At 40.6% G+C, this 7,054-nt stretch overlaps 1 long non-coding RNA gene across 1 annotated transcript in view; it reads right to left on the reverse strand.

The window, feature by feature from the left end:
- Positions 1-970: 970 nt before the first annotated feature.
- The window catches only part of LOC122540529, a 14,487-nt gene continuing 8,403 nt past the window's right edge, over positions 971-7,054 (reverse strand). The window contains exons 3-4 of the long non-coding RNA XR_006309346.1: positions 6,204-6,389; positions 971-1,049 (exon numbers count right to left, since the gene is read on the reverse strand). This is a non-coding gene — a long non-coding RNA (uncharacterized LOC122540529). The remainder of the gene's footprint in view (positions 1,050-6,203; positions 6,390-7,054) is intronic.

Here is a 7,054-nt window from a genome sequence, read left to right on the forward strand (position 1 = left end):
ACACGACCATCTCTTTCCTGCCTGACAGGTACATACATATCAAGGACACGTCGTATCTGTTCCTTGAAAAAGTTCCACATTTCCACGACATCCTTCCCTGACAGCCTATGCTCCCAACTTATGCTCCTCAGATCCTGTCTTACAGCATCGTATTTACCCTTCCCCCAATTGTAAAACCTACCCTGTTGCACGCACCTATCTCTCTTCATATGTTAAACTTTATTGCTTCAGCAACAAAGAATCCAATGGTATACTGCAATTGTTGGAACTTATTGTGATTTTCTTCTAAATCTTGGTTTTGTCTAATCAGTACTCCTTTTAATCTTGATATCTGTAATTTATTGTTAATGAATTTATTCTTTATGACTAACCTTTGATAATTTCAATTAAATTAATCTTCAGTCAATTTTACCGAAAGCTTGACTGCTGGTCTGCTTTGACTTGAATCGTTACAAATTTGAGGATGGCTATACATGCATCATGATTCTATCGTTCATTGGTCATATGGTGGACATGCCCGGTAGTTGTGACAATACTTTATGGCTTATTAAGCAGTTAATATGGCTTATTAACTGCTGTCTCAACCTGTCCTGCCAAATTCAATGATATATTCAGGTCCCTCTGCTTCAGCACACTCCTTAGAATTATTCATTTTCTTTTATGTGATCTCGCCCCGTCACAACCAAATCCAATCTTATCTTCATGCAATACTCCATTACTAGTTTTGAATTGCTGGACACTCAGGATTGGAACAATCTGGAACACACAGTTGCTATGTGATAATTTGGACATGTGAATTGTTTACTTTAACTTCAGTCTCATCATTCATTAAGACAATCAAAGTAACATGTTACAACAAAGATTAACCAAGAGGCTTTATCTGTATAAACACAGAGCTGCTCCAACTGGAGTCATTTATTGAGTAGACAGGATGTTTTTTAAGTGTGCATCCTCTTGATGCAGGAACACTGTCAGCTTGAGGAGGTATCTGAGGAAGGCAGACTGCAGGTCTTTCATTGGTTATAATTTTGGAGTCGATCTTGCTGCCTCTGGTTGAAGAATTGAGAATTGTTTAAATACAGGCAGCAGTAAATTTTAAGTCAATCACAGACAGATCAGTAATTGCAGCTCTCAGGGTCAATGGCAGCAGTATTCAAATGGGGGCGTAGTTGAGCTAAAGTTAAAATGGAAGTGACCCAGAAAGCCTTTCTGTTATTGCTGATTTATGTTACTGGTGAAGAAACTGCATATAACAAATATGCTAAACAATGAGCCAATCACACAGAGATAAGCACCACCTAAGGGTGTGTCTACCAGCAAAGTACAGCTTTCTTGGACAGACATGATAGTGGCCCAGATTTTCTGACCTCAGGAGTAGTGAGCGCTCTTTCTAGTTAACGAGAAATGTTATGGGGGACCCCCACAAATGGTCAGAATATAAAGTTGAGCTGCATGCTTAGTTCTTAGCTGTAATCTTACTCTGATTTATTAATGCTGTACCTCTCAGATGTAAAGCATGTCAGGGGTGCAGTTCTTTAAGTAAGGAGGTACCCTTGCATTTTCCAACCATTGACACTGCATGCACCAGCTGCCATGAACACTGTTCAACCTCTCTCCAAGCTTAAACCAGGGGCTGGAATTTCTATGGTAAAGTTAACTGTCAGCCTGCCTGCACATGGCTAATTTAATCTGTAGTTATTTAATGGTCACTGGGCGAATAACCTGGAACCTGATACTGGTAATGTCTAGTGATTGTGAGGCTCAGGCTAATCCTCAGAACTTCAAATTCCAATGTGTTTTGTGGTGAAATTTAAATTCATAATGAATAAATAATAAATAAATTTGGAATTAAAATCTCATCTCATTTTCATGGTCACCTTCACTGTCACTGATTCACCTTCTGTCCTTACCTGATGTGGCTTGTATGTGATTCCAGGTCCACAACAATGTGTTTTGCTCTTAACTGCCCTCTGAAGTAATTCAGTCAGCCACTCAATTCAAGGACAATTAGGACAACAAATTCTGTCTTGCCAATGATGTGTGCACATCCCATGAAAGAATGAATAAAACAGTATAAATGAATAAAGTGTAGACTATGCTTCTACTGACATTGTGTACCACATGCCTTTCCTCAAGCCGATGACCATGAAAACACAAATGAATTCGCACCTAAAAATGAGAATGACTCACATAGTGTTCATATGAGTTCAAAGTGACACAATTCCAGAATGGAGAGGCTATACTTTTGTGCAGGATACAGCAACACAATTCAGGCTATCTACATATTCCAATTAGACATCATGTTTCAGCTTACTTGCTACGCTGATGATTTAGGCCCATAGTTAATCTGAAGGAATTGGAAAGCGATGCAGTGTCTTGCGGTGAAGCCAGGAATAGCATTCCTTCTCTCATTGTAACAAAGAAGCACATTCTGCCAAGGTCTGGGACATTTACTTATTGGCCTCCAATTGTCCTTAACAGCTCAAGTTTCGGAATCATTATTCAGAACTTGCACATCATAATCTCCAATAGGCTAAATACATTTCAGCGATAAAATCTGACTAGATACCAGAACCTAGCTTAACTTTGAAATAAAAATTTGTGTTCAATTCAGATAACCATTAGAGCAACCTGAACAAAAAGACCAATTGAGAGTAGGTATCTGGTCTTTTAAATCAGTTGCTGTTGTGTTAGTTTTATGCCTAGAATATTTTACATCATTATACTGTATTGAGTCTTGAAATGAATGGGAATCACTGCAGTATTTATATTGCATTAGATTTGTATCATAATTTTGTGAAGACTGTATCTTTTCATTTTTTTCTGTATTTTTGATTGTGGACTGAAATTAGAAAAGAGCTGTTTTAAAAAACAAAGATTGTTGAAGACTTGCAGCATTTTTAAAAACTGGCATTCATTCTAAGTGTTATTTGCACAGTCACTTGTTCAAGCAGTAGTGGAAATCTAGTTACAAAGACCTGGAACAATTGGCCTGTGCATGAACAGGGCTTCGGCTGGCAACAAATATCTGATTGGTCTGTGGATTAGTGACTAGCTATCAATGACAAAGGCCTCCTGCCTGTCAACAATTATGTGATTGGCTCACAGGTGGCTGAACACCTTGGGGTGTGAATATTTGGTGGAAGCCATGGAATGTCTGAAGGGGTAGGTGCTCTTTTCTCTACAGTTAAAAAAAAACCTTAGGCCTGAAAAAAACAGCCAGTTTACTTTCCCCTGAGCAGTTACTGTAAGCTATGGTTATTAAATGCAAGCCAAAGGTTTTATAAATATGAATCAGCTGACGTGTACCTTCTGCAAGTAAGTGAGGTATCGAGAGAAGGTGAATCAGGAACAGCATGTCTGACAAGCCAAAAGGACCATTGCATTGAACAATGATCATTGAAATGCCTTCCTGGTCTTTCCCTCTACCTAGGTTTAGATTACTTACAGTGTGGAAATAGGCCCTTCGGCCCAACAAGTCCACACCGACCTGCCAAAGCGCAACCCAACCATTCCCCTACACTTACCCCTTTACCTAACACTAAGGACAATTTAGCATTGCCAATTCACCTAACCTGCACATCTTTGGACTGTGGGAGGAAACCGGAGCACCCAGAGGAAACCCACGCAGACACGGGGAGAACGTACAAACTCCACACAGTCAGTCGCCTGAGTCGGGAATTGAACCCAGGTCTCTGGTGCTGTGAGGCAGTAGTGCTAACCACTGTGCCACCGTGCCGCCCATGGTTTCTTCCCCTGTCTACAGGAGTTTCCATCATGTATTGTAGAGAAAGTGAGGACTGCAGATCTAGAGATCAGAGCTGATGGTATGGTGCTGGAATAGCACAGCAGGTCAAGCAGCATCTGAGGAGCAGGAGAATCGATGTTTCAGGCATACGCCCTTCATCAGGAGCATATGAATTATCAGTGTGGATTCATGATGAAGGGCTTATGCCAAAACATCGATTCTCCTGCTCCTCGGATGCTGCCTGACCTGCTGTGCTTTTCCAGCATCACACTTTTGACTCCGTATCGCAAAAAAAGTCAGGTTGAGACAGACATCTTGAATTTTATTAATACGATTGACTATTCACATGTCTACAATATCCCAGAATTATGTGTAGTTTGGGTTTTGTATCCACTCATGTTACTGTATATTACATACACATTGCTAACTGTCACAAGATACTCCTCTGACTGCATTATTCAGAAAGTGTGACTGAAGGTGAGACAGGTATCTTGATACTGGAACATCAGATGTTGTAATGGTTTGTAACTGTCTTAAACATAAAGGCCTGTCTGGTCTGGGATCTATGGCCTAATACAAAATTCCCTTTTTTCCCTTTAAAAGATAGGAAACCTTTTTCTGATAAACATGTACAAGGATGCACACAGATAAGTTGTCTCTGCAAATTCAGAACATGCCTTGTGGATGCAAGACACAACCAGATCTAGTTCTTGTACAGTTGTCATAACTTGACAGAGTAGCTTCACATTGTGGTTAGTCTGTTGTCATGGATGAATGTGTATTATTTGTCGTAAGTGAGTGGTTGTTGTCTGGCATGATGTTTTTAATTTCAGAGACAGTTTTGATGAAATGCAGTTTAGACATGAGGTCTTCACAAGACTTGACCATTGCTTGTATAGCCCAGACTGGACACAATCTACAAGGGGCAGCTGTGACATAATGGTAATATCACTAAGCTGGTAATCCAGTGTCTCTAATGTTTTGGGGGCATGGGTTTGAATCTCAGTATAGTAGGTGCAGAAATTTGATTTCAGTTTTAAAAAATTGAATTAAAGCTGGTCAAGTGACGACTGGAAAACCATTGCTGACTGTAGTAAAATCTGATCTGGTTTACCAAAGTATGATAGGGAAGGAAATTTGCTGTCCTTACTTGATCTGTCTGGCATGAGATTTCAAATTAATGGTAATGCGGTTGACTCTTACTTGCTGTCTGAATTGGGCTCAGTTCAAAGGCAGTTGGGATGGGAATAAAAACAGTGATACCCAAGAATTAATAAAATAAAACAATATTGTACCTTTCCATGAACCTTCATGGTGGTACAGTGGCTCAGTGGTTAGCACTGCTGCCTCACAGTGTCAGGGTTTGATTCTAGGCTTGAGACACAGCCTGTGTGGAATGTGCAATGTTTTCCCTGTATTTATGTGGGTAACCTCCAAGTGCTCTGGTTTCTCCCATAGTGTTCAGGGATGTGTAGACCAGGTGGATTAGCCATGGGAAATGCAGTGATAGAGTAGGAATAGTGGGTCTGGGTGGGATGCTCTTTAGAGGGTCAGTGAGGACTCGATGGGCTGAATGGCCTTCTTCCACACAGCAAGGATTCTACGATAATTCATATGGTCATATTAAAAGTCATAAATATTTATGTTTTATCTTGGTTCAAGTTGGCGGATAGCTTAATGTTCTTGTAGAATTTTCTTCCTTCTGTCCAAAAATACACCCGGCACATGCGATTGGGGAAGGAGTCAAGGCTTGGGAGGGAAGAACTGTGTGGACCAGTCTCCCAAACATGACGTTCTGAAGAAGGGTCACTGGACTGAAATGTTAACTCAGGTTTCTCTCCATTGATGCTGCCAGACAAGCTGAGTTTCTCCAGCAATTTCCATGCTTTACATCTCTATGACTCTCTGACTCTATTTACAGTTCTTTATTTTATTTTAAGAGAATTACTGGTGAATGTAAAGCACTGACAAGAGCTTTACATTAGACTGTTAACTCCAGATTTTTAATTGAATCCAAATTCCATCTGCCATGATGGGATTCGAGCCTCGGTCTCAGACCATTAATGGGGTCTCTAGATTAATAGTGTAGCACTAAATACCACAAAACAATTGCCCACCTCCAACCCCAGCCCTTAAAGGATGATAGAGAAGTTTTGAAAGGTTGAAAAATCTGCGGATGATAATCCTGCCATATTCATGACATATTTTTGTGGAGAAGATCTCAAAGAGTTTATTGTGTGTGGACTGCAGAATAATGTGCCAGCTTCCTGTGTATATCTTATGTAAAATGCAGAAAAGGATGATAAGTGGCACTTGCTTTCCTTTTCTAATTCAAGATGGCAGTGGAGTAACGGCACCGCATGTGGACTCCTGCTTGGAGCACATCTGCTCCAACTACTTGTACTTTTTTGCTTCTTTCACTCCTTTTTTTTGTCTCTTGCTTTAATCTACTTACTTTCTGTGGAGAGCTGGTCTGTGCAGCACAGAGGAGATTGAGCCAGTGTGATGGTGAGAGGGGTCCCTTGAGGCGGTGGCATGAGAAGGCAGCCCAAGGTCTCCCAGCATCTGCAGTGATGTTGAGCGTGGGCAAGAGTGAGGGTGTCCATTGCAGTAGATGAGGCCAGTGTGGAGGATTTCAAACCTGTGTGGGGATTACGAGGGCAGCATTAAAAAAATAACATTTTAAAAATGTTTCTACTTTATATGGACTGTAATGTTGAACTTTCAACTTTATTTTTTTTTCTAAGATGGCGCTGGGAATGGTGACTTTTAACACTTTTCACTGTACTCCTGTAATTCTGTACTTGAGTACAGATGACAATAAAACCTAATTCTAATTTTAATTGTATTTTTAATGTATATCATTTGAATGAAAATAAAGGCTTTTCTGAAGACATTCATATGATGTTTGTGTTTATAACCTGTACTGTTTGACTGGGGTCTCTACAATATAATATTGTGCTAACCTTTGTTTATATGCTTAGGTCACAGAGTCATAGAGATGTACAGTATGGAAGTAGACCCTTTGGTCCAACCTGTGCATGCCGACCAAATATCCCAACCCAATCTAGTCCCACCTGCCAGCACCTGGCCCATATCCCTCCAAACCCTTCCTATTCATATACCCATCCAAATGCCTCTTAAATGTTTCAATTGTACCAGCCTCCACCACATCCTCTGGCAGCTCATTCCATGCATGTATCATCCTCTGCGTGAAAAAGTTGCCCCTGAGGTCTCTTTTATATTGTTCCCCTCTCACCCTAAACCTATGCCCTCTAGTTCTGGACTCCCCCACCCCAGGGAAAA

This window comes from Chiloscyllium plagiosum, chromosome 35, assembly GCF_004010195.1.
Source record: "Chiloscyllium plagiosum isolate BGI_BamShark_2017 chromosome 35, ASM401019v2, whole genome shotgun sequence".
Classification (NCBI taxonomy): Eukaryota; Metazoa; Chordata; class Chondrichthyes; order Orectolobiformes; family Hemiscylliidae; genus Chiloscyllium; species Chiloscyllium plagiosum.